This window comes from Myxine glutinosa, chromosome 1 (assembly GCF_964187855.1).
Source record: "Myxine glutinosa chromosome 1, kmMyxGlut1.1, whole genome shotgun sequence".
NCBI lineage: Eukaryota > Metazoa > Chordata > Myxini > Myxiniformes > Myxinidae > Myxine > Myxine glutinosa.
In genome coordinates this window covers 127,461,467-127,482,398 of record NC_136261.1, presented here as the reverse complement: position 1 = coordinate 127,482,398, position 20,932 = coordinate 127,461,467, and the positions used below count along the sequence as shown (strand labels likewise).

Here is a 20,932-nt window from a genome sequence, read left to right as displayed (position 1 = left end):
GTCTGTTTGTCTGTCTGTCTGTCTGTTTGTTCGCAGTACTACGTCTACACCGTTGCACGTAGAATCGCCAAACTTTACACACATATTTGTCTTGCCCTGGAATAGACTGTGCCCAATTTTTGACTCTCTCGGCCCAAGGCCTCCATTATGACATCATAATTCGATAATTCGACAAGTACAAAACTTCATCCAATCAAGATGCAATTTCTTGAGCGACATGACGGCATAAACTGGCGGAGAAAAAAATAATGATGACGTCATCGGTCACGTGGTTCGGCCGCCATCTTGGAAAAACCGAAAAACCTTGCACCTCTATATCTCTGAAAGTGCTGAATACAAAAAATTGAGATGTGGCTCATTGTAAAGAACTCTCCATGGGGAATAAAATATGTTAATGATGATGTCATTGGTGCCTCCATTATGACGTCATAATTCGACAAGTACAAAACTTCATCCGATCAAGATGCAATTTCTTGAGCACCATGTCGGCATAAACTGGTGGAGAAAAAATAATAATGATGACGTCATCGGTCACGTGGTTCAGCCGCCATCTTGGAAAAACAGAAAAACTTTGCACCGTTACATCTCCAAAAGCGCTGAATAGAAAAAATTGAGACATGGCTCATTGTAAAGAACTCTCCATGGGAAATAAAATATGTTAATGATGTCATAGGTGCCTCCATTATGACGTCATAATTCGACAAGTACAAAACTTTATCCGATCAAGATGAAATTTTGTGAGCATAATCTAGGAATAAATTAGTTTAGAAAACAAATAATGATGACGTCGTCGGTCACGTGGTTCGACCGCCTTCTTAGAAAAACCGAAAAACTTGATCCAAAATGGCCGATTAAAAAAAGTGCATTCCGGCAAGTCCTCCGTCTCTGACCGATTTTTCATCTGTCTGTTTGTCTGTCTGTCTGTCTGTTTGTTCGCAGTACTACGTCTATGCCATTGCACGTAGAATCGCCAAACTTTACACACATATTTGTCTTGCCCTGGAATAGACTGTGCCCAATTTTTAACTCTCTCGGCCCAAGGCCTCCATTATGACGTCATAATTCGATAATTCGAAAAGTACAAAACTTCATCCAATCAAGATGCAATTTCTTAAGCGGCTTGACGGCATAAACTGGTGGAGAAAAAAATATAATGATGACGTCATCGGTCACGTGGTTCGGCCGCCATCTTGGAAAAACATAAAAACTTTGCACCTCTATATCTCTGAAATTGCTGAATAGAAAAAATTGAGACATGGCTCATTGTAAAGAACTCTCCATGGGGAATAAAATATGTTAATGATGATGTCATAGGTGCCTCCATTATGACATCATAATTTGACAAGTACAAAACTTCATCCGATCAAGATGAAATTTATTGAGCATCATCAAGGAATAAATTAGTTTAGAAAAGAAATAATGATGACATCATCGGTCACGTGGTTCGGCAGCCATATTTGTCCAAAATGGCCGATTAAAAAAGTACATTCCGGCATGTCCTCAGTCTGACCGATTTTTCATTTGTCTGTTTGTCTGTTTGTTTGTCCGCACAGAATAAATATGATTTTCTCTGCAACCGCTGGTCCGATTGACAGGAAATTTTCACTGTAGGTGCAACTTCACCTGTATAATTTTTTAATGATAAATATGACGTCATATGTCACGTGGTTCGGCCGCCATCTTAGAAAAACCGAAAAACTTTGTACCTCTATCTCGGAAAGCGCTGAATATAAAAAATTGAGAGATGGCTCATTGTAAAGAACTCTCCATGGGGAATAAAATATGTTAATGATGATGTCATAGGTGCCTCCATCATGACGTCATTCGACAAGTACAAAACTTGATCCAATCAAGATGAAATTTCTTGAGTGTCATGTCGGCATAAACTGGTGGAGAAAAAAAAAAGATCGATCACGTGGCTCGGCCGCCATATTTGTTTAACACAAAAGCCTTAAAAAGCACTGAAAATACATCCTGGCGAGGGTTTGCAATCTCTGATTGCTCTTTTTCTTGTTTTCATTGGAGTTTAGTTTTTATTCCAATCCGTTCCCCCAAAATGATAAACTTCAAACTTCAAATGATAAATGTTTTCAAACATTATTTTTGAAAACTTGACAGACTGACAGCCCATGCATAGTTTTGGTAACACTAAGAAACACTCGCTTAGTATGGGAGTGGCAAGGAAGGGCAACTTGTTGTTGGAGATGTCTTGTTGATGGAGAGTTGGAGATGGCCATCCAAACTTAGCAGAATATTCCCATGTGCACCCTGAGTGTAACCACCAAGTTTCAATGCATTCCCCATACATCTATGATGATAGTTTCCATTTTGCTCTTTTTTTTTTCTTTTTTTTTGTATACAAGGTCGAGGCTCGTGTAAGAGCTAACAAACGTATTTTGTATGATTTGTACAACTTCTGGGAGTTTGATTTATTTTATTAGGGGATATCATCCAGTTTTCAGATTATTCCATGTAGTGGTGCAGGAGTGCATCAGTAGGTGTGATAATTCATCAACTTCTTATCATAAATCCCCACTTTACCATAAAAGTAAAAATATAATTTGGAGGGGTCCATCCCAACTTAGTTGAACATTCCCATGCACACCAAGTACAACCACAACTTTTCAACTTATTTTGTCCAGCGGTTTCGGAGTGCATAAAATGCAGAGCATGCATGTAAATTGACCAAATAGTTTTCGATTCGATAAGGTTTTCATACTAAGATACTATTATAATCCTGTAAAAGAGCTGGGACTTGTAATATATGCTGTCCCACCAAGAGGTGTATAAAAAAAAAAACCACCTTTAGAGGCCATTTTTCCCCCGCAAGCGGGGGTTGGCCTTTTTCGGGGACCGTGGTTGTTGTTGTTTTTCGGTCCCCTTTTTGAAGCAATGTTTTACGGCCGGATGCCCTTCCTGCCGCCAACCCTTTTTGTCGCCTTTTACGACAAGCAGGGAATTACCAGTGAACTGGTACTCGAGGTCCCACCAAGAGGTGTATCACGCACAAAAATCCACTCGGTTTGTTCTTGTCACCTACCCAACTCGGCAACTCATCCACCGAGTTTTGTTATCTGTCCACAACTTTTTGAAATCGTGCTATATATCATTTTGGCCCCATCTCTCAAGGTGGCGAATCACTTAAAAATTATGTTATCCATCCGGATCCAGATCTTTCATCAAAATCGAATCAATTCAATCTTGTCACACACCCAATCTGTCCACCAAGTTTCGTCCTATCTGTCCATACCTTTTGATATATCCTGCTCACAGACAGACAGACAGACAGACAGACAAACAGACAGCTGAAAACCTCAGTGTGTGTCTGTTTGTATGAATGTATACATGTGCCTGTCTGCCTGTATGCAGATGTGTATGTTATTAAAATATATTTTGCATTTAACACCAAAAAGGTTCGTCATCAACATCATATGTTGGCTGTTTGGCCATCTTCGAATCGACTTGACCAACTATAGATACTGCTGAAAGGAACTTCTAATCTCCGATTTAATCCCCAGAATCCCTCATCCTTGGTGAACATCCAGTTGCTGATGGACGTGGACACAGTTGCACTTGCTGGGGACTATGTCTGTTTGTCTGTCTTTGTTTGTCAGCAAACAGCTGTCTGTTTGTCTGTCTGTCTGTCTGTGAGCAGGATATATCAAAAGGTATGGCCAGATAGGACGAGACTTGGTGGACAGATTGGGTGTGTGACAAGATTGAATTTGATTAAGGAGAGTGTTAAATAGTAATGGAGAAGAAATGGACAGTGACTGATGTAGGGACTGATGCTAATGTAAATGGCAATAGTTAGGCAGTTTGTTTAGCTTTTACCTCTTGAACTTGTTTTTCTCCCCACCCCTCACCCTCCTAGCCCTTAGCGGTTAGGGTGCCGGTTTGGGATCCTAGGATCCTGGGTTCGAATCCCGGTCGATCACTGAATTAACACCAGGGGGGTTGACTCAGCCTGTCATCCTTCTGAGGTCGGCAAATTGAGTACCAGTTCACTGGTAATTCCCTGTGTGTCGCAAGAGGCGACTAACAGGGTTGGCGACAGGAAGGGCATCCGGCCATAATACATTGCTTCAAAAAAGGGGACCAAGGTGCCTGAAAAAGGCCAACCCCTGCTCTGCGGGGGAAAATGGCCTCTAAAGGTGGTTCCTCCCCCCTCCACCCCCACCAACTGTCTTCCTCTGCTGAAGCTGTTGGCCCTTTTTCATCCTTTTTCATCCTTTTTTATCCTTTTTTTAGCTGTCCCTTACTTTCTCTTCCACAAAACATTGGTTATATATCATGTGCATAAAGAGAGTAGTCGTACAGTACTTTATTTGGTAGTGATAGCAGGCTTTTGGTTATTCTTGGCCTTTATACCCTCAGTTCTTTTGGAGTGCTGTCCTGCATACATTTCTGCCACTATTTGGCTTTTAAGTCTTTATTATTATTATTTTTTTTTTGTTTTTTACCCACCCCAAAATTCTCTTTCCATTTACTCCTGATTGATACATTTTTTTTTTTGCTTTTTTTTCAGAGCTTTATTAATTAATTGTTCAAAATAATTGACTTTTTTTTTTTTTTTTTTTTTTTTGTATACAAGATCGAGGCTCGTGAAAGAGCGAACATTAATCACACAGAAAGACAAACCGACACATAAAACATATAACATAGGGAGCGGTAGACAAGATGGGGAGAGAGGGGGAAGGACACAAACACAACATTTGAGAGCAGGGACCGAGAGACATGGAGACATCGAGAGATCTGAGAGAGGGCGAGGGCTTTGGGGGGGGGGGGGGGGGCGTGGGAAGGGGGCGGTGGGAGAGGTATAAAACATATGGACACTGCCAGGACTTCCAGGAAAGAAGTTGGAATTTCAAACAAGGTGGATCTGGGGTGAATTAGCGGGGGTAGAAAAGATCAAGGTTTTGGATGGGGGAAGATAAGAGATGGTGGTGAACAGCTGTTTTAAAGACCTGGAGGGAGGAGTGGGATTGAAGGGAGTGAGGGAGTTTGTTCCAGAGGCGGGAGAAAAGAGGAATGAAAGAGTGAAGGTGAGCAGAGAGCCGAGATTTCGGCAGTTTAACCATCAGAGGGTTGCTGGCAGATCTTGTGCGACCTGTAGGAATATTTGGGGGACAGAGCACAGAGAGAGCTGGGGGTGCAAGGCTGGAGAGGAGTCGGTAGAAGACAGAAAGACCACCTACCTGCCTGCGGTGAGTGAGTGAAAGGCCCTCAGAGATAGCTTCATCGCGGGAGATTCCAATAATTCTGAAAGCTTTGGTTTCAACAGCGTGAAGCCGAGCTAGGTGTGAGGCAGGAGCACCGGCCCATAGGGGAGAACAGTATTCCATTGAGCTGCGGATGAAAGCCTTGTATGTGGTGAGGAGCTCAGGTGTGCCGAGGAAGGACTTCGCACGACGGAGGATGCCCAGTCGGCGACTGGCTTTGGAGGCCAGCTTGGAAATGTGGTTTTCCCAAGAAAGATCATGGCAGATAGTGAGACCCAAAATCTTGAGCGACAGAACTTCTTGGAGAGGATTGTTGAGAAAGTAGATGGGAGGGTTGTCCAGTCGATCTTTTCGGAGAGACATAGTAAGAGTGTGAGATTTGTCAGGATTGAAAGACATGTTCCACTTGTTTGACCAGTCTGTGATTTTGTCCAGGTCTTCAGAGAGTGAGGAGGCAGCAGACTGCCGATCTGAGGGAAGAGGAATGGAGCGGCAGAGAGTGGAGTCATCAGCAAAGAGATAGAGAGGATTTTCGAGAGAGTCAGAGAGATCATTGATGAAGACCAGAAAAAGCACGGGGCCCAGAACACTGCCTTGGGGAACTCCAGCCTGAACAGGAAGAGGAGATGAGAGAAACCCATTCAGGGCCACACGTTGACGCCGACTAGAGAGGAAGTCCGCCAGCCATGCGTGGAGATTTCCATGGATACCAAAGGAGGAGAGTTTGGTGAGCAGAGCGGGGTGCCAGACCGTGTCGAAGGCACGTGATATGTCGAGGGAGACAGCTCTAATTTCCTGTTTGGCATTGAGGACCTCCATCCATTGTTGAGACAGCAGAAGCAGCATGTCCAGAGTAGAGTGACCTGGTCTGAAACCAAATTGATGATCAGAGATCAAGCCATTGGAGAAGAGGAAAGATTTCATATCCGAAGCAATGATGGATTCCATGACTTTGCTGATAATTGGGAGAAGGCTGATTGGTCTGTAGTTGCTAGGATCTGTTTTTGCACCTTTTTTGTGCAAAGCGGCGATGTTGGCTGATTTCCAAGCAGATGGCAGTTGACCTTGAGCAAAAGAGAGGGTGAAGAGAACAGAGAGAGGGTGAGATAGAGCAGCAGAGCAGGATTTTAGGACCCGTGGGCTGATGCCGTCGGGTCCAGTTGCAGAATCAGAGTCGAGGGTTGACAGAAACTTTTCCACCTCGTCAGGAGGAAAGGACACGGAGTCCAGGAGCAGCAGGGTACGACTGGGTATGGTGGGTACAGAGAGGGATGGGTTTGGGACACAAGATTTAGAGGCAAACACAGAGTTGAGGCATTCAGCTTTTTCACGTGCGGAGTCAGCTGTGTAGCCGTTTGAGGTAAGGGAGGGGATGGAGGGGGAACAAACACCAGAAACGGATTTGACCAGACGCCACCAGGATTTGGAAGAGGGAGACAGATAAGAGAGTTCGGTCTTGAGAACGGAGAGATATTGTTTCCTGGCTCTCCTGAGGGTGGACACACACTTGTTTCGGGCTTTGTGAAAGGAAATGAGATTTCCTTCCGTTGGATTTGCTTTCCAGGAGACGAAGGCAAGTTGTTTCTGGGCAACAGCCTCACCACAAGATTCCGTGTACCATGGACGGGAGGAAGGGTATGACAACTGAAGACGAGATGGGATAAATCTGTGCATGAGTGAGAGCAATTTACTTTGGAAGAATTCCCAGGATGAGTTGATGTCAGAGGTGGTAGAGATGGGAGACCAGTCCAGATGATTGATGGCTGCTTGAAGACCGTGCCAGTTGGCCTGAGTGAAATGCCAGACTCGTCGACGCTGAGCAGGCTCCCTGAGGATGGTCAGAGAGATGTCCACTTTAACAAGGACATGATCAGATGATCCGATCGGAGCAGAAGAAGAGCAGCAGACATTTTCAGGGAAGTTAGTCATAACCAAGTCCAGAAGAGAAGATGTTCCGTTGACTGAGATCCGGGTCGGGAAATTGACAGATTGTGTCAGTCCCAGTGAGTCGCAGAAGTCCTTTGCTGAGGAGCCATGGCTGGTGAGAGAGGTACCCACACCCAGCCAACTGGCATGATGACAGTTGAAATCACCACATATGAGGAAGAGAGAGTTGGGATGAGTAGATAGAAGTTGGTCCATATCATCAGACAGCGAGATGTAGATGGAGTCATCACTGTTTGGTGGACGGTACAACACACATATGAACAAGAGGTGGGAGCGAAGGGGAAGCCGTAGCCAGAGGTATTCCTGGGGGTGAGGTGGAGAGAGTGCAGTGCAGGGCGAGTGAGGAAGAGAGTTTTTGATAAAGATAGCAACCCCGCCTCCAGGACGAGGCTCAGGTCTATCATACCGGAGGAGGGAGTAGCCCGGGAGAGATACTATGGAATCAGAGACATCATAAAGGAGGAAAGTTTCTGTTAAGCAGATCACGTCTGGTTTGACAGAAGCAACCTGTATGGAGAGATCAGTTAAGTTTGAACAAAGGCCCCGGATGTTTGAGGTCCATACCGTTAATGAAGAGGAAGGGGGAGCATCAGATACAGAACAGGGGGGAGGAGGGGTAGGGTAAGATGTGGAAGAGGTGGAAGAGGTAGGGAGAGCTGTTGAAGGTGTGTCAGAGATTTCAGAATAGCTCGGAGAAAGGGAAGGATGGGGCGGACAAAAGGTTTGATGGTGATTGGGTGAGCCACAATGAGGTGTTATTTGAGGAGGGGGAAGAGCGAGGCAGAAGGTTGGGGGAGATGGAGGTGAGAGTTTGAAGGGGGAAGAAGCGGGGAGGACGCTTTGAGGAGGGGGAGTGAGAGGGGGGAAATTGAGAAGCAATGAGGGTGGGGAGATTTGAAGGGGAGGGGTGAGGGGGGAGTTTGGGAGGGAAGGGACAAGGGGAGGGATTTGAAAGGGATGGGATATGGGGGAGATTTGGAGGGGAGGGGTGAGGCAGGAGTCTAGGAGGGGAGGGGCGAGGGGGCGTCTTGGCGGGGAGGGGTGAGGGGGTAGTTTAGGAGGGAGGGGGCAAGGGGGGAGATTTGAAAGGGATGGGTGATGGGGAAGATTTGGAGGGGAGGGGTGATGGGGAAGATTTGGAGGGGAGGGGTTATGGGGAAGATTTGGAGGGGAGGGGTGAGATTGGATTTTTGAAAGTGTACGATTTATGGGAAACGAACATTTATTGCAAAATGAGTTTCTTGTGACCTTCGAGTAAAAAATACGTTTAAGGACGCTGGATGGAGGATGGAGTGCAGGAGAGTTTAGGGAATGTAGAAAAAAGGCACTATAGGAGATGGATATTTTTTTTGGGATGAATCGATTTGGTGAGCAAGTCGAAAGCAGCCTTTTAAAGAAGAAGAAGAAAAAGGTGTTATAAAATATGACGGAATACATAACTTGAGGGGAAAGTGTAAACATTGAAGGTTAATGAGTGAAAACTATCTGGGGAAATGGGGGAGAAACACGTGGTCGAAGAACGAACGAACGAATAAGAATGAATAAACGAATGAGAACAGAGAAGGAAATGTTTTTTTTTTTTGTTTGTTTTTTTGAGTTGACATTTACACAAGGAAGTAGGCTATGGGTGAAAAGACTGGGAATACAGAGAACGAAAGTTATTGGATCACAAACGACGGACCGCTGAGAAAAACAAAGCCTCAAGGTTGTACAGTGCACACTGTACAAGGCCTCAAGACACGACACGAATTAACACGATTTTCAATACAGGTATGAAAGATTTGCACCGAAAAATCTTCGTCGGGACACAATATACGTACAACACCATAAATAAATACAGTTTTAACGAAAATACAAATGGGAACAATCACTTAACTTCGATTTCAAATCGTTCGCGACGCGGCAAAGGCCTTGCTCGCGACACGGCAAACAGATGATCAATTTATGAAAGATAAACACCGAGAAACAACCAAAGTTGCACACAATAACTTCACACACCGAAAGATAAATACAGTTTCGACAAAATACAATTGTGAACAGACGTAACTTCGAAAAACGTGGAGACCGTGTGGAGCTTCGAAAATCCCTGCCGCCGTCTCCAAGATCTCGCGAGATCTTTAAGACGAGACTTGCTATATAATCAAACGTTTATGTTGCATGCAATAAGGTCTGACTTACAACTGTTGACCAGCAAGTCTTTGGCCGAACATAGAATGGAAAAACGTTTGTTGGTTATGTTTATAAAAATGCAAGCGTCAGGTAACTGAACATGTAATCTGGTATGTAAATTTGCAAGCACCATAAACGGTGTACTTTTCTCATCGTTTTGAAGTACGTAACGGCATAGTGAATGAATGAATGAATGAATATGAATGATAGTTTTAAGGCCATTTTTCCCCGCTAGAGCGGGGGTTAGCCTTGCAGGCCCCATGACAATCATGGTTCCCTGTTTGAGGCAATGTTTTTATGGCCGGATGCCCTTCCTGACGCTAACCCTTGGTCACGCTCTTACGATGCGCAGGGATACGGTGTACCTATTCTAAATCGGGGTACACACCGTGATCATTCATCCCAGCAAGCTGGTACTCAATTTGCCGACCTCGGAAGGATGACAGGCTGAGTCAACCCGCCTGGCGTTAATTCAGCGATCGACCGGAATTCGAACCCAGGATCCTAGGATCCCAAGCCGGCACCCTAACCGCTAAGCCAACACCAGGCTAAGTACGTAACGGCATAGTACGTAAGGATATTCAGAATGATTGTGAATCATACCTGTTTGGACATTTCTATGATATGGAGCAATAGGTCAGTATAAAGCCAGCGAAAGTGAGAACAAAGCCATTGTCTCTTCCAAATGAAAGACAAAATGACCTACCGGTTTACTTTCAGGACTGTCCTACCATGTCACTGTTGACTGATTCAAGGTATTTTGCAGATAAAAATTAATGTTTTTTGAGAAATACTGTATGTTGAATATTTCTGCAAGAATTAATGGATTTAAAAATTCCCTTCCTCCCAGCCAGGCCCCTTTTTCTCCTGTTCCCCCCACCCCACCCAAAACAACCGTGTTCTCCATACATACCTCATAAAAATATTTTTATCCACAAAATGTTACCACTTGGTGGTACAATGGTTAGATCATCTATTCAGAGTCTAAGAGGTTAGCAGTTAGATTCCAACCCTAACTGAGTCATACCAAAGATCAACTTGGATTCCAACCCCAACTGAGTCGTACCAAAGACTAACATTGTAAAGTTCTGCTTCCTTGCTTAACACCTAGTATTTGAAGGATAGATTAGCATCGAGAAGGAGGAGGAAAATCCTCATTAATTGCCCCACTGAGTTTGGAGAGAAAAGCGACGTCATAAAATATGGCGTCGCTGGTACCCAGAGTGATGTCACTTCCCTCAAGCTCGGTGTGTTTATCTGAAGTCCAGTCCAGTGTTGCCTCATGTATTTGGCGTGTTTGAGTGTGATTTGTGTTACAGCTCCTCCATGATCCTTAGACCCTGTAGAAAGACGACCTCTTTATTCTCAACCTCCTTTTCCTTCTCTCTCCACTCATGTACTCCCTCTCCCTTGCTTCTCTCTTTTTTTCCATTTCATAATTTTACCCTTCTCTCAATTCCAGCCCACCTAATCCAGTACACCTTTCTCAATGTGTACATAATAAATAGATTACCTGTAACATTAGGTCAAATAATACTGTATTATTTCAATGAATAGATGCAATAGAGTAGAAATTTTAACAGAATCTAAACTATAAGAGAGATGTTTGTCTGTCTGTCACCATTTTTCTCAGACCTGGCAAAACAGGTCTTCGTCAAACCTTCAGAGGTTCATCAGTGAGTGCCAGGCTGTGTTTTAGGCAAAATAGATTTTTGAAAATTTTGAAAATAAAAGAATAAAAATTTGGATTATTTTTAAAAATCATTTTGTAGTGGCTAAGCCTTTGTATCCATGTAAAAAGTAATATTAAATGATCCCTGAACCCATTCCTTTGGTTGGCGGGAAGTGTTTTAGGCCCGCACAAAAAAATAGAAAAACATTTGATTTCTTCAAAATGCCAATAGGGTTAAGAACAGCATCGGGCAACGCCGGGTACCCTAGTAGTAGAGGATAAATACTGTATTATTTCAATTAAGAGTTAAAAAGATGCATTTTGAATGAATATAGCAGTAAATTGTTAAAGATAAAAGCAAACTCTCCGCGAATTTACAAAGGGAAGGCGTCGCAAAGTGTACTGTTACAAATTAAAATGATTTTATTATATCATTAACATCGCACTTTTGTCTTTATTGCTAAAATAATCGATTTGGTAAAAGAGGGAAATTTTCCTTGTGTAGTTGTTTAAAGGGTTACAGACACAGAAAATCATGTTTGGTTTAATTAATAGATATTGCTTCACTTAACACTTAATCGTCCTTTTTTTTGAATAAATATCACTCGATTGGCCCCCGCCACCCAAAAAACGGCGATTTGATTGCTCATGTGACTGGCTACGTCATCGAGGGAATTTTTGTTGCTCCTGGTAGTTTTAATAATGATTTTGACTATCAGAAGATTCTTGGTCAGGCAGTTATCATTGCGTGTTGAGAAACCTTTCCCTCGATTACATCACACAGGTGACATCATGAATGAACATCACGATTTTAGGGGCGGGACTCCACTACCAGCTAAAAACTACCAGCAGCAACAAAAATTCCCTCGATGACGTAGCCAGTCACATGAGCAAACAAATCGCCGTTTTTTGGGTGGCGGGGGCCAATCGAGTGATACTTATTCAAAAAAAAGGACGATTAAATGTTAAGTGAAGCAATATCTATTAATTAAACCAAACATGATTTTCTGTGTCTGTGGCCCTTTAAGTTTAGATTTTTTTTTTTTCTTGTGGTCTGAAAGCATTCAGTTCATGATTATTATGAATATGAAATTCGCTTTTTAATAAATTTTATGCTTTGGAAAAAATTATCCAAAGAAAATGTTTTTCTTGCACCTTAACATGTGTTACGTGCTCCTCTCCAAACCCCGGTCACGGTGTACCTCCGAGCCCCGAAAGGAGTCACGGCAGAAAGATGTGTTATTATGTGTGTCAATGACCAATGGTGAAACCACACCAACCGATTGTTACCAAAAAACAAGTATTGTATTAATGTCACACAAGAATAACAGCACAAGTACAATATACTTTTCAATTGCACAACCAAAATACCATATAATTCCTATGATGGTACCATCAGTTTCTTACTCAATAACTCGCTGTGCTCCAAGTGAGCGAAAAGAACATTCCCCAAAGTCTCTGTCCCGGCACCAAGCCAAAGTCGATCCACGCTCCGGTGATCGCAAGACAAAGGTCGTATCGAGACCAGAATCCAGGTCGGCTGACAGTCAACGCTGCCAAAGAGGTGCAAAGGTGCACCCAAAAGGCGACTGGGAAATCACACCTTTGGGTATGAACGTTCAGCGGCTCCCAAACGGAGAACCGCAAATTCCCACTCGAAATCCACGTTACACACGCAAACCAGGCTAACGGCTGGGTGCGGTGAAATGGCTGGAGCGAGGTGAAAAGGCTGGAGCGATGCGAAATGGCTGGAGCGATGCGAAATGGCTGGAGCGATGCGAAATGGCGGGAGCGAGGCGAAATGGCGGGCGGGCCCATAATGGAGGCGTACCTGCTCTCCAACAACGATTCTCTTCGGAATCAACCGCAAAACCCGCCACGCAGGTTTATCTGTCACAGCGATCACGACTCTGTCACAGGAATCCCTTTCCCGGGAAAACCAAAGTTCGCTCGTGACCCGGCCACGTTCGCCAGCGTTTTCTCGAGACCTCAAAGCAGCTCGGCTTTTCTCTTCCCCGACCTCACTTGCTCCGCTTTTCGCTTCCTCCTCCTCTTCTTCCGGTTTCTCCCGATCCGGTTTCCGGTTTCTTTTAAAACACTAATTTTTCACCTTTTGAAAACAGTTATCTCCATTTCACTTAAACGATAACAATAATAGTACATGGAACCAAAAATGCTTACAGTGGATGAAAACCACAACGACGGAAGTGACAAATCCGTAACACATGCAATACAATTTCTTCTTCCTCTTAATTCAAGTATTTATACATTTATTGGTGTTTTTCATTTTATTTTTCGAGGTTAAGGCTCATGGAGGAGCTGAATGACAAAGTGGTGAGGCAAACTACTTTGATGGAGCAGAGGGGAACTAGCAGACAAGGGATGGAGAAATGGACAAGGAAGAAAAAGGCACCATCATTCATAATTTGAACACGTGGACAGCACAAAGAAACGGAGAGAAAATAGACAATCCATTTTTTTTTTGTATACAAGATCGAGGCTCGTGTAAGAGCAAACATTAATCACAAAGAAACAAACTGACACGTAAAACATATGATAAAAGGAGCGGGAGACAAGATGGGGAGAGAGAGAGAGGGAAGCACATAAGTACAACAGTAGAGAACAGGGACATCGGGAGATCTGTGGGAGGGAGGGGGCTTGGGGGGAGGAGGCATGGGAAGGAGTGGGGGAGGGGGGGTGGGCGAGGTATAAAACACATGGACACTGCTAGGATTTCCAGGAAAGAAGTTGGTATTTCAAAAAAGTGGATCTGGGATGAATTAACGGGGGTAGAAAAGATCAAGGTTTTGGATGGGGGAAGATAATAGATGGTGGTGAACAGCTGTTTTAAAGACCTGGAGGGAGGATTGGGATTGAAGAGAGTGAGGGAGTTTGTTTCAGAGATGGGAGAAAAGAAGAATGACAGAGTGAAGGTGAATAGAGAGTCTTAATTTTGTCAGTTTAACCATAAGAGGGTTGCTGGCAGATCTTGTGCGACCTGCAGGAATATTTGCCAGACAGAGCTGGGGGAGCTAGGCTGGAGAGGAGTCGGTAGAAGACAGAAAGGCTACCAACCTGCCTGCAGTGAGTGAGTGAAAGGCCCTCGGAGTTAGCTTCATCGCGGGAGATTCCAATGATTCTGAAAGCTTTGGTTTCAACAGCGTGAAGCCGAGCTAGGTGTGAGGCAGGAGCACCAGCCCAGAGGGGAGAACAGTATTCCATTGAGCTGCAGATGAAAGCCTTGTATGTGGTGAGGAGCTCAGGTGTGCCAAGGAAGGACTTCGCACGACGGAGGATGCCCAGTCGGCGACTGGCTTTGGAGGCCAGCTTGGCAATGTGGTTTTCCAGGAAAGATCATGGCAGATAGTGAGACCCAAAAGCTTGAGTGACAGAACTTCTTGGAGAGAATTGTTCAGAAAGTAGATCGGTGGGTTGTCCAGTCGGTCTTTTTGGAGAGACAAAGTGAGAGTGTGAGATTTGTCAGGATTGAAAGACATGTTCCCCTTGTTTGACGAGTCTGATTTTGTCCAGGTCTGCAGAGAGTGAGGAGGCTGCAAACTGCTGATCTGAGTGATGAGGTATGGAGCGGCAGAGAGTGGAGTCATCAGCAAAGAAATAGAGAGGATTTTCCAGAGAGTCGGAGAGATCATTGATGAAGCCCAGAAAAAGCACAGGGTCCAGAACTCTGCCTTGGGGAACTCCATCCTGAACAGGAAGGGGAGATGAGAGAAATCCATTCAGGGCCACACGTTGACTACGACCAGAGAGGAAGTCCGCAAGCCATGCGTGGAGATTTCCATGAATACCATAGGAGGAGAGTTTGGTGAGCAGAGCGGGGTGCCAGACTGTATCGAAGGTACGTGATATGTCAAGGGAGACAGCTCTGATTTCCTGTTTGGCATTGAGGACCTCCATCCATTGTTGAGACAGCAGAAGCAGCATGTCCAGAGTCGAATGACCTGGTCTGAATCCAAATTGATAATCTGAGATCAAGCCATTGGAGAAGAGGAAGGATTTGATGTCAGAAGTGATGATTGATTCCATGACCTTGCTGATTATTGGGAGCAGGTTGATTGGTCTGTAGTTGCAAGGACATGTTTTTTGCACCTTTTTGTGTAAAGCGGTAATGTTGGCTGATTTCCAAGCTGATGGCAGATGGCCTTGAGCAAAAGAGAGGGTGAAGAGAACAGAGAGAGGGTGAGATAGAGTGGCAGATCAGGATTTTAGGACCCTTGGGGCTTGGGCTGATGCCGTCTGGTCCAGTTGCAGAATCAGACCCGAGGTTTGACAAAAACTTATCCACCTTGTCAGGAGAGAAGGACACATAGTCCAGAAGCAGCTGGGTTTGACTGGGTAAGGTGGGTACAGAGAGAGATGTGTTCGGGACACAAGATTTTGAGGCAAACACAGAGTTGAGGCATTCGGCTTTTTCACGTGCGGTGTCAGCTGTGTAGCCATTTGAGGTAAGGGAGGGGATGGAAGTGGAACAAACACCAGAAACAGATTTGACCAGACACCACCAGGATTTTGAGGAGGGAGACAGGTTTCAGAGTTCAGTCTTGAGAGTAGAGAGATATTGTTTCCTGGCTCTCCTGAGGGTAGACACTTTGGAATTTGGAAGATTGGTGGAAGAGCTGAACTACTCGTAGAAAAAGGTGAGAGGCTAACTTCAACAATGGAGCTTAGATGAACAAGAAGACACTTGACAGAAATGGACAAGGAGGAAACAGACTGTCGCTACAAAAGTAAAGATCCAGTATATAGATAGTAGAAGGTAACAGAGTGTGTAATTAGACCAAGGACATCTAAGCAAACAGGAGAGGTGACAAGGGCATGCTGATTCAATTTTTAGGAAAGGTCCGGATGCATATCCCGCCCATCAGTGGGAGACAAAACATAAACGGATAAGCCTGGTGGATCGTATGTGCTATGCCGAGTGTTTTTAGTTTTATATTATTGCCTCCTCCACTGAAGATGGATGGAGGTTATGTTTTCATCCTATTCTGTTTGTCTGTTTTGTTTGCGACCAGGATATCTCAAAAAGTTGTGGACAGATTCAGCCAAAATTTGGTGGAGCGATTGGGTATGTGACATGGACAAATTGATTAGATTTTGGTGAAGAGCTGGATCCAGATTTGGATCCTAAATTTTTTTAAAGGATTTGTCACCATTGAGAGATGGGGCCAAAAACTATATACAGCATATTTCAAAAAGTTGTGGATGACTTATGACCAGACTAGGTGGACGAGTTGGTTCGGTGACAAGAACAAGCGATTAGATTTTGGATTAGGTCTGAATCCAGATCTGGCCTATCAGTTGGATACAAAAGGTAAACTGTTTAGTCTGGTGGAGGTATGTATGTTTGCTATTGAGTGCCATTCTAGCATTTCAAATGTACCATACCCTTGGCAGAGCGTCTGTGCTGTCTAAGTCGTTTCTGTGCAAAGGTTATCCTGGGTGGTTTGCCATTGCCTTCCCAGCAATCGGTAAGGACAGGAATTTGTAATTTGTTCAGAATGCCAGTAATCACTTGTCTACATTTCATGAAAGAGCCCATGGAATCTTTAAAGTTCACCCCTGGTGGACAGTTCCTCCAGCTTGATGTTCATCTGATGGACAGCACACACATTAATGGTTCGCCTTCCATGTAAAACACCAGGGGGATAATTTATCGCCGGTTCAAGTTTCGGACCCATGCTAGACAGCTAATACCTCTAGGCCAATGGTGGGAAACCTAAGCCAATCAGAGGGCCATGTGTCCGGCCCTCAAAAAACGGCTACAAGACCCCCTTTATTGCATTTACAAGGAAAAATGCATTTCATCGCCATCTTGTTACTCATCTTCGCGGAGTGAAATGGTAAATTGTGTGCATCTGTGTGGTCTCCAACTCACATTTACATCTCTTCACAACGTTATAATCATTGTAACATCGTTATGCATGTATAATTAGAACAAATATGAAGTAAATAACTTGATTGGTAAATGATCCACCATGTCGAGAAAAGGGAATATGTAAAAGATTCCCTTTCCTCATGGTGGATCAATTGCCATTCAAAGTATTTACTTCTTTATTTGTTTTGACTTCTCTTGTCGCACATGCAGTTCATTAATATTGTGCTGAAATTAACGACCATTTGTTCCAAGTAGAATCAGGAGTTGTTATATGTGACGTGCTTAGCTATTAGGACGTCACATATAACACCATCTTGTTAAATGGGCAATCTCTTCTGTTTGGATCACAACTTGTGTTTGATTCATAAGAGTAAGATCATGTGTATGTGCTGACAAACTCATCAAAGGCACAAACCTGAACACAGGACTTGTGAAGCAGGCAGCTAGCGATGCTCTCAAAGCATATCGTTCTTCCTTCACGTCATGATGTGAGATCAAAATGGTGGAGAAATTCTTCAGTGTGTGCCTTCACTTGTTTGGCAACAAGCAACAGAAAACAGCTCCGAGTTTGCTCAACAAATCGACGCCAGCGGGTGAACTGCGAGCTGTGGTGAAAAGACTGAAATGAGAATTGCGTGACAGGAAACCCACCTGCAGTGAATTACAGGTGCACCTACCGAGCAGTTGATATGACTCGGACTAGATTATATTTGCTGGCTTTCGCAAATGTATCTTGTAAGGTCATCTCATCTCGATTCTAGAAGAGATGAACTTGTAAAATTGGTTAAGATGTCCAGATGTCTGTCCGTCCATCCGGCCATCCGTTACCTTTTTGCTATTTTTGCCACTCCTCGCTTATCACGCAGCTGATTGTTCTTAAACTTGACATATGAATATAAAACAGTAGCCGGCACAATCGCTCTGGCTTCAATTTGTCAATTTCGGATCATGGGGGATTTCGGTTCCCCAGGGGTAGTGGGGGGGGGGGGGGGCGGGGGGGGGGGGAATACCTGCTGAAACTTTGGATTCCTACTCATCCCCTCTTACCAAGTGATTGCTCTGAAACCCGATATGGCCCTTCTACTCGATGGTCTGCAAGATCGCTCGGTCTTTAACTTTCCGATTTTGTATTTTTCGAATTTGGATCATGTGGGCTCCAAGTGCGGTTACCCCCTGAAACTTCAGATCCCTACTCGTCCCTTATTTTTCAACCAATTGTTCTGAAACCCGATACAGCCCTTCTACTTGATGGTCCGCAGCATTGCTCTGTCTTAGATGTTTCGTTTTCATATCATGAGGCCTCCCAGGGGATCAGGGGGACTTGTAGGAGGGTCCCCCCAAATCAGCAGAGGTCTAAACTACAACCACAAGAGATGACCGTCAGCCCACTCAGGGACATTTATTTTTTAGTCAACTAATAATTTGAAAGAGTTGTGGTTATTGTTGTTTTTATTTTCTACTTTGCTTGTTTCCTTTGGTGCAAATGCTTAACTCATGCGTTGTACTTAGTAAATCACAATAATTCATTATTATCCTGTGCTCGCGAAGCGAAATGCGGGGTTAAGCAATCGGTTGCACATGTGTGCCGTGTGCCGTATGTCGTATGTGTACTGTCTGCCGTGTGCCGTACGTGTGCCGTGTCTGCATTTTGAAAATTCATTTTCTCAGCAACCGTTAGTCCGATTGACATGAAATTTTACCGCAGGAGTGCCTCTCCCAGTAGATTTTTTTGCTGATAATTATGAAGTCATAGGTCACGTGGTACGAACGCCATCTTGGAAAAACGTTACACCTCTATTTCTCCCAAACCGCTTAGTGGAAAAAATTTAAACATGGCTCATTGTCAACTCCTCCCCATGGGGAATAAGATATGTTAATGATGATGTCATCGGTGCCTCCATTATGACGTCATAATTCGACAAATACAACACTTATCCATCCGATCATTATTTTTAAAATTTCAGCAACTGTTGGTCTGATGGACACAATTTTCACCATAGGAGCACCTCCTTTAGAATATTTTAATGATAATCATGACGTCATAGGTCATGTGGTACAGGCACCATCTTGGAAAAAACAAAAAATGTTGCACTTCTATATCTCCAAAACCGCTGCAATTAAAAAATTGAAACATGGCTCATTGTAAAGAACTCCATATGGGGAATAGGTGTTGTTAATGATGACGTCATTGGTGCCATAATTATGACGTCATAATTCGACAGGGACAACACTTAGTCTGATCAGTTTAAAATGTATTGAGCATGATCTATGCAACAATTATATTAGAGAATATAAATTTATGATGTCATCGCTCACATGGTCTGGCAGCCATATTGGATCAAATAAAAAATATGTGAAAAATAGAAGAGTTGGCTCCCAACAAGTTGACTGCGCAGGGTGAGTATTCTATGAATACCATCTAGTTAAATCATATTTTCAGTGCCAGAATAAACCTGTTCTCACTTTTTTATACCTCCACCGACAAAGCCCACCGGAGTAACTCCACCGGAGTGGTTATGTTTTTGGGGTTGTCCATCCGGCTGTTTTCGGATTTTGCAGTCGCCGGATTGGCTTGGCACTCAATGGAACTGGACCCGCGAAATTTCGGGGATTTTTGGTGGAATTACCTCGGGGTAAAGTTGCATAGGAAAGCCCCATGTTGAGTTTCCGTCGCCGAAGGACTTTGTTTTTGTTGCGGGGTTCATCCTGACTTCGCCTGTGGGAGGATGGAGGGGTATCTGTGGGTAGCGGGGGCCTTTGTTTGGCGAGGATTGGGCGGGAATTGGCCGAGTCGTTGGAGGTATTGACTTATATAGGGTTGGTTTTCTAAGGCTGGGGCGCAGTGGCGTCGTCGCGTCCCCGGCACGAGGGTCGATTCTGAGCAAATCTTGTTTCATTGTGCATGCCTTCGTTTTACTTCCAAATTAGAATCGGTTTCATTAATTGTTGTTTCCACACTGCGTCGAGAAGCGTAAGTATACCGCGACAAGAAAAAGGTATGTTACGAATTTATGCGAGTTATATTGTGATAGGTATCGTCGAGGGAAGGGGTCGTGTTCGGGCCGTGGACTTGCCTAGATGTAGGCCGCACCTCATTTTGTCGAATAAAGTGGTATTCGGGTGGTTCCGGTATTTGGGACCGCAGGGACGGAAAGTGCAGGTTCGGGGTGCCAATCACTCTCGCTAGCCGGCCCGCTCTGAAGGCTCGGATCGGGACACCAGGATTCATTCCGGTCACCCGGTCGGCCTGGAGGTGGGGGTGTGGGACTTATCACGGAATGTCAAAACAAACGGCCTACCGGGGCCGCCCAAAAGTCGGGCGTGAGGGGCGCGTCCACTAATGGAACGCCTCTCGCTTCCCAAATCGAGGGCCACGTGGTTAGGAGAACCTCGTCCCTTCTGGTTGCCTTGCCGTCCCACCGTGAGCGCTGGTCAGGGTGTACTTCAAGCTAAGCTTAAGTGTTAAGGTCCTCCTTGCCCTCGCAAGGGAAAGGCTAGGGTCAAGCTCTCCCAAATTTCCAAACACTAGAAATCGGACGTCTCAAATTAATTAATTAATTTGTTAATACATCTCAGTCGCCCACGACCTCTCCAGCGCGGGCGTCGAACCAGTTCATTTCCGGTGCGACCGGGCCGAGTATCGGCCCGGCCGTGGCCGAAGCCGTTGATTCCGCCGTAGCACGCTAACGCGTAGGCTCGTGCGTCCCTGGTCTGCCGGGGCTCCGCGGGTGTCCTACCGTGCCTGACGCCGCTATTCTCTCAACTTTCGGGAGTAGGCGCCGGTGCCCGGGGACGGATTTCGCTGTCTAAACATGGTAGCGCTAGGCCAGTGGGACCGCCGGGACCCACGTGCACTCACAAGTTGTTCTGCGCGTGGGCGGCAGTATCAGACCGGGGCGCCCAAACGCTCCCCGGCTAAAGTTCATCCTGAAAGCGCCCACATTGTGCGGACAAACTCCACCAATTGGCCGGTCACACTGTGCCTATCGGCCGGCCTCGAAGACCGAAATTGTGGCGGTTACCGATCCT

At 44.8% G+C, this 20,932-nt stretch overlaps 1 protein-coding gene across 3 annotated transcripts in view; it reads left to right on the top strand.

The window, feature by feature from the left end:
- Positions 1 to 20,932, top strand: part of GNG7 (G protein subunit gamma 7) — a 202,887-nt gene that overhangs the window by 10,358 nt on the left and 171,597 nt on the right. The gene's annotated exons all lie outside the window — the stretch shown is intronic.